General features: G+C 42.7%; 1 non-coding gene across 1 annotated transcript; it reads left to right on the forward strand.

The window, feature by feature from the left end:
* Nucleotides 1-1,418: 1,418 nt before the first annotated feature.
* trnad-guc (transfer RNA aspartic acid (anticodon GUC)) lies at nucleotides 1,419-1,490 on the forward strand. Its single transcript has one exon. It is a non-coding gene; the product is annotated as a tRNA-Asp (tRNA).
* Nucleotides 1,491-10,000: the final 8,510 nt, after the last annotated feature.

The raw sequence follows: 10,000 nt of genomic DNA on the forward strand, positions 1-10,000 counted from the left end.
GGGGACCTTGGCGGTCTGATCCTTGGCTGCAGAAGCTAGCTCTGGGGACGTGGAATGTCACCTCTCTGGTGGGGAAGGAGCCTGAGCTGGTGCACGAGACTGTATAAATAATAAAGGGCTGCGTCAGTGTTCGAATAATACAAAAAAGAGCACATATTTCTGAAATTGTCATGTTTTCTTATTTAAAATACTGTACACTGAAACCTGGGAAAACAAATTGCTTGATTTCTTTGGGAAGAAACATGGGAAGAATGCAATAAGCGATAACAAAAGATATGATGCAAATATTATTAAGAAGCCGGTAAAAAGTAGAGATTTCTGTTATCATATTCCAAACATCACACGCTTCCTGATGCTGCATGACTAGCTGCTGCTGCTGGCGATGATTGAGAGATCTGTAACTTCCAACGTATCCCTAAACACGGCCCTCAGGGGGAGTACATGTGTGGTGTTTGGCAGCATGTCGCAGAACATGGAAATGTGCTGCTGGTATAAATCTGGTCAGGTGGTCCCACAGCTTTGATAGGTTTTTGAAAGGTTTTAATTTTAGAAATTGCTGTTAACCAACTCTAAGTCCATATATTTTGTTTTCTGACAGACTGAGAAGATGTTGTAGTGACACAGTAACGGGAGCTGACGTCTTCAGCTTCTCTGAAGGACAAAAGAAGCACATGGACGTCCTCTGCAGGGACAGGGAGTCTCATCCACCACAAGGTTAGGTATTTGAAAGGCGCAGGCTTGTTCCCAGAGTCGGTTCACTGGAAGGGAAGGAAAAGTTAGATCTGTGTCTGCTGACGAACACTGTGATGCCTGAGCTTTGTGACTTTATCAAAATAATGACAAAGAAGGAGGCATATTTCTTTTTCAACAAAAGGTCAGACAATGACATGCAGTGCTACGACTACACAAATCTTTGCCAGAGTTTAAACAACTGCTATGTCTCCAAAAACATCTCCAAGCTGGAGTTTTTAGCTTCACATATCTGGAGATATCTAGCTATCTAACTTTGTACATTTATTCAAGTACAAAATTTGAGGTGCTTGTACTTGAGCCTTGTCTTTTCATGCTACTTATACTTTTGACTCCAATACATTCAGCAGCTTTTTTGTACTTCATACAATGAACATACATGAACGTGGACTTTACAAAGAAGCAGCAAAAGAACTAAACCCCCCCCACCAAAGATCTGACATTGAGCGTCGGACGACTGTGGGCTCGGTGTGTCGGTGCCCAAAGTGTGTCTTACCTGTCGAGATGAACAGCCCAGACACGGGAACTGCATGGAAATTTGGGCTGTTTTCTCCTACTGATTTTTTGAAAGCAATTCGTTGCTACATAACAAACCTGACAGTCAAGGTACACCGATACACCGATATACTCCACCAGTATTGCGTGGAGGGCCGAATCCCACAGACAACTCCTCGTTAGTATAGTGGTGAGTATCCCCGCCTGTCACGTGGGAGACCGGGGTTCAATTCCCCGACGGGGAGGTTAGCTTCCTTTTCAAATGTGCTGCATCATCTCACCTCATCCATGTCATATGGCTAAACAATATGTTGAATTGGCTGGAAAAGTGGAAGCAAGAGCAAGAGTACTGTAATAGTGATTTCCGGATGGCTCACTGACAGACTAAGCACACATATAAGGCCAATTAGCACAATTTCATCGAAGCAAAGGAGTTGCATTGGCCGGGAATTGAACTCAAAACTCCCTCTTGGCAGGTGAGAATTCTACCACTGAACCACAATGACAACCTCTTTACATCGCTGTCCCTGGTGGATGAGAGGACCCTGAGAGGCTATGGCAGCTGGGGCACGCTGCGATAAAATCAGCTCCATAGCGTTCCCTTCACAGCACCCCAGACCTTCAAGAAGACACCTGGAGGAGATGCTGAGTATCTGGTTGAGGGAGAACCTGATTGTAAGGTGGAATGACAACAGCGTGGTCACTGTGGTGTCGAACATGGAGAGGGAGTTCACCCAAACTGAGGCGAAGAGATGGAACAAACAGAAGAGGCATGGACAAGGTCAGACAGCCCAAGTGTATCCAAGACTGTAACACACACAGGAGGAGTGGACCTGCATGACCAGTTTGTCAGCTGCAACAGAGTCAACATTTTTTACGACTGCGGTGTTAAACGTAAAGTCAAACTCGACGAACGTGAGCTTCTTGGATCATCTGTGTGAGCGAGCCAGTGAGTCGGAGTCCGTGCTCGGGTACACTCGGCCGCGTTCGGCAAATAATTGCTTTCAAAAAATTATTAGGAGAAAACAGCCCAAATTTCCTTGCAGTTCCCGTGTCTAGGCTGCTCATTTCGACAGGTAAGGCACACTTTGGACCCTGACACACCGAGCCCACGGTCGTCCAACGCTCAATGTCGGACCGTTGGTGAGCATTTGTCGACATAGGTTTGGCTATGTGTCTTGCACCGTTGGCGCCAGTCAGCCATTGACGGGCCTTGTCTTCCCAAAATCCATAAGGATCCGAGCACTTGGAGCAAACCGTTTCAAATTCCTCCAGGGCGACCTATAGTGTCTGACTGTAGCAGCGAGACATACAGGTCTGCTGAATTTATTGATTATTATTTAAACCCATTGGCAAAAAAACATAAAAGCTATATTAAGGACACTTATGATTTCATAGATAAAATTAAAAACCTCACCATCCCCACAGGGTCCCTTTTGTTCACTATTGATGTCGAGAGCCTTTACACTAATATAGACACACAAGAAGGCATCCAAGCCATTAGAGACATTTTTTATAAATTTCACGACAAAAGAAGACCAGATAAGGAATTATTCAAATTATTGGAAATTAATCTGACCCGCAACGATTTTGAATTTGATGGACAATTATTTCTCCAAATAAAAGGTACAGCCATGGGCAAGAAATTTGCTCCAGCATATGCTGATATTTTTATGGCCTCATGGGAGACTGCAGCTTTGGACAAATGTGATTAAAAAAAAAACCCTTGCATTATTATAGATACCTTGATGACATTTGGGGCATTTGGACCTATTCTGAGGATGAATTTGCTGCTTTTTTGGACACCTTAAACAATCACAAGCCCTAAATCAAATTAAAAGCCACAACACATCGTAATTCGGTTAATTTTTTGGACACAACCACATTTAAAAGCCCCAAATTTACACTACACAATCCATTGGATGTTGAAGTTCACTTTAAGGTCACGGATACACATGCACTCTTACATAAAAGTAGTCATCATCTCAAACATACATTTGCAGGTATTATTAAGTCACAATTATTACGTTTTCACAGGATATGTACACAGAAAGAGGATTTTAAACAGGCCTCCAAGGTGCTGTTCTCGGCTTTGTCCAGTAGAGGGGACTCTAGGACCTTTTTGAGAAGCAGCTTTAAGGCCTTCCTCCAGGCCAAACCCCTCCTGGTGTCCACTGCACTCCCATTTGTCACCACCTACTCTCCATCTACAGTGAAGCTGGTCAGACAAATTAAAAACAATTTAGAGGCCACAATGAGATCGCATCAACCCCATAATGATGTTAGAGTTATTGCTGTGTTCCAAAAAAATAAAAATCTTCAAGATTTTTTGGTAAGGGCAAAGGTCAGGTCACGGGTCAATCAAAGAGCTGTTCCTAGGAATAATTATTTCAAACAATTAAAATGGGTATATGATTCACATAAACAAAAGGTGTTTAGGACGGCTTTACAGGGGACTATTTTCACTAAAAATTGTGTTTATTTGATGATGTGTAAAGTGTGTAGTTTGAGATATGTGGGGGAAACGAGACATACTATTCATGTACGGGTTACATGTCACAAACATAATATAATTAGACAAAAGCATACAGACCGACATGTTGTCCAGCATTTCGTCCCTCATGGTTGGGATGTGGTTCAGGCCTCGGTCCTGGAGTGTAATCCACACTGGTCCATGGCCCAGAGAAGAAGAGCAGAGAGGGACTGGATTAATAAATTAGGAACAACATTTCCACTAGGCTTGAATGAAAGAATTTACTTTCATGCCTAAACCCAACCTCTCGCCCTAACCCTAACCCTAACCTTAACCCTCACTCTCTAACCATAAGCCTAACCATTTGCAATTTGACCCTAACGCTAATATTATTGGACCCTAACTCCAATCACTATTTATTTCAACCCTAAATTTTAATATATTCGATTACACCCTTACTTCAATCACTGTTTTCCTTCATCACTTTATATGCCTTTTGCCATTTAACCCTAATCTTTATTTATTCTAACCCCAATCATACTTTAATCTGACCTCACCCCAACCATTGCTTTTTCATATGCTTTTTTAATTTAATATTATATTTTATATATTTCTTATAATGGTATGGCTGTGTATAGATATGTATGTGTGTAAGTATATATATGTGTATATATATATATATATATATATATATATATATTAGTGCTGGGCATAGATTAATTTTTTTAATCTAGATTAATCTCACTGCAATCCTGTAGTTAATCTAGATTAATCTAGATTAAAATTATAGATTTGAATTTTGCCAAAGACATTCAAAATAATATCTATCTATCTAAATGATGAAAATGCATCACAAACTGCTTGAGAAAGCTGTTCCACTATAATATTTGGTAAAGAAAAATAATGTTCCATAAGATTTACTTTGGTGTTTAACTTTTTTTTATTTTGTTAAACACAGACATTTAGGAACACAGGTTCTGTCTCCATGTGGAAAAAGCTTTTTCCTGCTAACTGGAATGAACAGCAGAGGGCGCAGCCTCTGATAACATGACCCTAACTGAACTGTGGGCCTACATTAGAGGTCATGAAGAAGACCATTAACGGTCAGCAGCTTTGTGACATGGCTTGAGCCAATCACTCCGGTCACTCAGGCAGACCAGCTTCCGCCTTGTTCACGCCCCCTCCGTGTAATTCGACCAGGTATACATCCGCGCTTAAACAACAAAGTGAAATTGGTGCCTTGCTCACTGTATAGACCCAACTTAGTGAATAGTTTATCGCGCGATAAGGAAATTATCGCGCGATAAACTATTCACTAAGTAAGAATCTTGCGTTAACGCAGCACGTTAACGCCGTTAACGGCCCAGCACTATATATTTTGTATAATCACAAGTTGGGGTTCTTCCCTTGAGAGGGAGCTGGACTGGCCCGCCATGGGGCGGGTCTGGATGGAGCGTGCATTGACTCCGCCGTCCTAATTGGATGGTGGAGTCCATTTTTCTCTTCGCTGAAAATGCACCAAATGTCCTGAAAATGGGCAAAAACACCATAAAAAGACATGAGGGGTCATAAGAAAGGATTCAGCAGACCACTCTGCAGTGTTAGGCCAAATAAAATTGTATTTATTCATTTTTGAAACTTTTTTTTCCAGAAGGGTCCTGTCATGCCTCAGCGCATGTGCTGACAAGGTCAGCCCTCACCTGAAAATCCACCAGATGTCCTAAAAATGGGCAAAAACACAATAAACAGACATCAGGGATCATCAGAGTGGATAATTCCACAGTATTTGGCCAAACAAAATTGTATTTATTTTAATTTTTTTTTCCCCAGACAGGTCTTGTCATGCCTCAGCGCAGGCCAGGGCCTGAGTGAGTGCCTTTGTGTCAATGAACAACAAAATCAAGTACAGTCTCCTATTTTCATAAGGTATTTAAACTGGTGTTTGTGGCCCTTTGTGGAGATTCTACTCAAGGCATGGTAAACTTTCTGTGCAATGTGAGTAAACCGGGCACAACGGTCTCCTATTTTCATAAACTATCTGCCAATCTGGACACTAACGCTCAGGGCGGGCAGAATAGATTACAGCTGCCGAGTCAGAGTTTAGTGTTTTACTTTGTTGCTTTGATTCAAAGCACATTGAGGTGTTTTTTTTCTAAACTGTTTATTCAATACAAACTCTAATTAACTGATCCTTTTGATTATGTTTAGGATGTGGGGTAAGATGATGACACTGGTGTTTGTGGCCCTGGAGATTCTGCTGAGCTACAAGATCATGTTGATGGGAACCGGCATGAAGGCATGGTCAAGTTTTTTTTGTGTGATCTGAATAAACACAGTACAACAAACAGTAATGCATTGTAATGCAGTAGGTTTCCTTGTATAACTATAACTGTATAGTGTTAAGCCACAAAGAATATGATTTTTATTTATTTATTTTTTTCCAGAATATCTAAATTTTCAAAAAGTTTTCAAAAAAATCTAAAGCGCATGCTTCAAATGCAAGTGCCAATAAATATATTCCAAATTATGACCCATATTTATATTCCCTAAGGAAACAATACAAAGGTTACAGATGTTACAATGTTATAAGTATGGAGTCTGAGTGGCAGGGGTGACCCTGCATTACCTGCTCTGACCACATGATGGCAATGGTGAGCTATATGGGCCTGCAGTGTTGTGTGCAGGCAGGCTGCAGTGTGAGAGTGCCTAAACAAAAGAAGAGCCATTAAGCAGAACAAAGAGCTGGTCTGTGGGGGTCAAGTTAGTACACCAACTTGACCCCCACAGACCAGCACTTTGTTCTGGCCCTCTCATACAGCAGTAGCCTTTCTGTAGGAGCTGAGACTCAGCCAGGGGGATATTGCTCCACACACCTCCCCATAATTGTGATCACTTTGTCAGGTTTTATGCCTTCAGTGACCCGTATCTTACACAGAATGAGTCTAACCACTTGAAAGCCCCCCTCCCCCCACAGCAAGCCAGGGTCCAGGCTTACTACTACTGCAACTACTGCTGCTCTGTGGGACGCTGCCATGTCCCATCCCCCGATGAGCCACGTTACTGTAACGACCCTGCTTTTGTTCTGGCCCTCACTCTTACCTGTGCTGACATCCTCCAAATGATACACAGGAGACAAATAATTGCATTAGCATCACCACACTTTACTAAGACAGACATATTTAAAAAGTACAGTCACAATATATATTGCCATTGTGCAGTGTACATAGGCCATATATACAATATGTACAGGTGGTGCAGTATTCATGCAGTGCACTGTAGACAGAATATATTATATATAAAAACAGGCAGTGTATTAGCAGTAACATTATGAACAGCATAGACAGATGATTTAAGTATGTGACCTGTGCATATGTGTATTAACAGTAACACATCAAGAGCAGCAAAAGTGTATGACAGCAAGAGCAGCAGAATGTGGCTTTGTATAATTGTAATTACAGTATTTACATTGTATACTTGTACTGTAGAGAATGCAGGCAGGTGAAGAGCAGGCCACTTTGCATAGAGGCAGAGGGAAAAGTCCTGGTTTATTGTCTTTGCGTGTCAAGATGGAGCCTTCAGGGCTGGCTAAGAGTATTCGATTACAGTTCAGCGGGTCTGGGACATGTAACAGAATGACTGAAGGCTGATGTCTGGCAGATTATGGGAGCCCTCCTCCCTCTCCTCCAAAACATTTCTTGGTGACTCCACCGGGAAGCAACACTTCCTGATGTGCTGAAATCGTCCTGGTTGCAAGGAAAAGAGTCACATGTCGTTCCTCTCCATCCATTTCAAACGTGAAATGTTTGGGCATGACGTTGGCCTTTTTTTTTTTTGAACGCTTGATAAACCGGCCTGGAGTCTGCTGTCCAGGGTGGCAATCACAGCTGCTCACTTCTTGGCCCTCACTGGCTGTGACAACACGTCCATGATCATCACAGACCACCTCACCAGTACACAATGTGCGCTTTGTGAAAACTCTTGTGCTCTTCCCTTCAGAGTGTGGGATGCAAAGTCCTTTCCACTTCTGTTTCTTCACAAGTCTCTGAATCTTTGGGCAGTTCATGATGTTAACGTCAGATCCAGAGGGTCTCCACCCGTCAAGAAGTCGTTGGCTACCGACTTTACCGACCCATGCCTGCTTTGCAACACATTTTGCGAGCTGCTTATGTGTTGGCTGACGCCAAGGGAAGAGCGCTGTCAAAAAAAAAAAGTTGTGTTAGTCATGAAGATAATAATTTAGGACTTTGAATCATGTAATTATGTTTACGTGAAAATAATGTCAAAAGAAAATACTCACAGCGAACATATTCTTGTCGCAGTTTCAGCTGCTGCTTCTCCCAGCGCTCATACACCTTTCGCCAACAGGATACACCCGGTAGAAGTTCCTGTTTTGGTTTTGGCCCATGAATTGTGACAGGATATTTCTCCAGTAGGGTTTGAAGTGACGCCTCAATTTCCTTCCTGACAGCAGTAGAAGAATCAGCAGTAGAAGAACCAGCAGTGCTGCGGGTAATACGGCTGCTACTCTCCTCAGAAGACTCACAGCTATTGTGTTTCTCCGCTGTTGCGCTGGAACGGGTCAGGTAATCGGCCACCATTGACTTTTCAGCATCAGAGTACTCTTTAGTTGCCGTCTCATAGACTCTGCGTGCCATCTGGCTGGTGACTGGTGTGAGGTTGTTACTTTTGTGCAACCGGTTCAGGTCACTGGAGGCACTGTGGATCTGCCTCCCTGCAGTGGAAATGAAGAATCTCTCTTCTCCGTCCATCTCATCCTCCACATCCCTCTTGCGTTTCCTGGTGCCTCTCTGGAGCTCTGGCCGCACCAGTCTGTAGTACGCATCAAACCACTGTTGGCAGAGGACAAAAGGACATTGAGATTACTTTCTGCTGGAACAGAAATGATGTTCTGACAGGTTCTGACAGAAAATGTGATGAACTTACACGCTCCTCCTGCTCTGACAGGGCGAATGAGGCCACTTGCTGTGCTACGGTCTTGTGCTCCTGTAACCCAACAACATAGTGTGATTCGCATCTTCTCCTGGAAAGCCACTCCCTGACCTGTAAAAATATGAGGATATCAACTTAATTAGTAGTGTTAATGACTAAAATATCAGGGGGAAATTTGCCAATGCAGACCAAAATAATACGGAAACACTCACAGTCATGTGCTCCACCACGCCCGGTCGTTGGAGGTGTCGCAAGATCACAACAGCTGAGAGGTAGTACACCACAAAGAGCCTTTCGTCAGCGCCCAGGGTGTCAGGACAAACCAACAGTTTATCCATAACTGCCAAGAAGTCCTTCTTGGCCTTCTCCAGAACAGCCACGCAGTCTGTTGTTGACAACTGGTGTTTGTCAATCAACATGTTGTGCCTATGACAAAAGAAACAAACAAATATTTATAACACATATATATATAAACACATCATATTACAGCAGACAGAGAGAGGACTACCAGTTCTTCACCGTTTACATGGGTACAATAACAAACCTCAGCTGGGTGATCTCCTTCTTCGATTGCTTGGAAATGATTTCCTGCAAAGATCCAATGAACTCAGTGAAGTGCTGGCACTCTTTAAAAAAGGCCTCATCCTCATGCCTCATGTTGGTTTGGACTGTGTGGAAACCCAGGAATCTGTCAGGGGAAGTAAGAGGATTTGAGTATGTACATGTACTAACAACTGGTCGTGCTGCGGAGTAATGTTCAGCAGCAAATCCGCATCAAAATACAGAAGCTCGGTTGAGAGATTCATTTACTAACAAGTTACTAGACTGTTGACATCATCATAAAAACAAAATTTGCTACTAACCTTTTCAAGCTCTTAAGGTAAATCTGCTGTGTTCTCTTTTTCAGTTTTGCCTCAGAGAGCTCACGGAGGTACTGTCGCAGCTTCTCTCTATCACCGACAAACTGCAGGGATGGTGCCTCTGGGTCAGCATAATAGAGATACCGAGCAACATTTTCAACCTGAAAATTGAAGAGATCATGTCAAATTGCCTTCTAGTCATGACTGTTTTGCCTTTTTATTAACCTGCATACAAAGTTTCTAATAAAAACAGTGTTTAACGGTGGCCCTCACCTCCTGTTTGTAATTGTCATTGCCGAGATCCTTCTTTGGGTAGTTGGCAAAGTCTTTCAGCAGTGGATGGTCCAGAGAAAGCCTCTGATATAGGCCCTTCTCAAGCATGAGCTGCTTGGTCCGGATGCTGTATTTTGGAGCTTGGACACCGCAATGAGCTTAGATTGTGCTCTTTCCAACAGTATCATATAATCTCGTA

Source organism: Plectropomus leopardus, unplaced genomic scaffold (genome assembly GCF_026936395.1).
Source record: "Plectropomus leopardus strain MGB_pleo_1.0 unplaced genomic scaffold, ASM2693639v1 Contig67, whole genome shotgun sequence".
NCBI lineage: Eukaryota > Metazoa > Chordata > Actinopteri > Perciformes > Serranidae > Plectropomus > Plectropomus leopardus.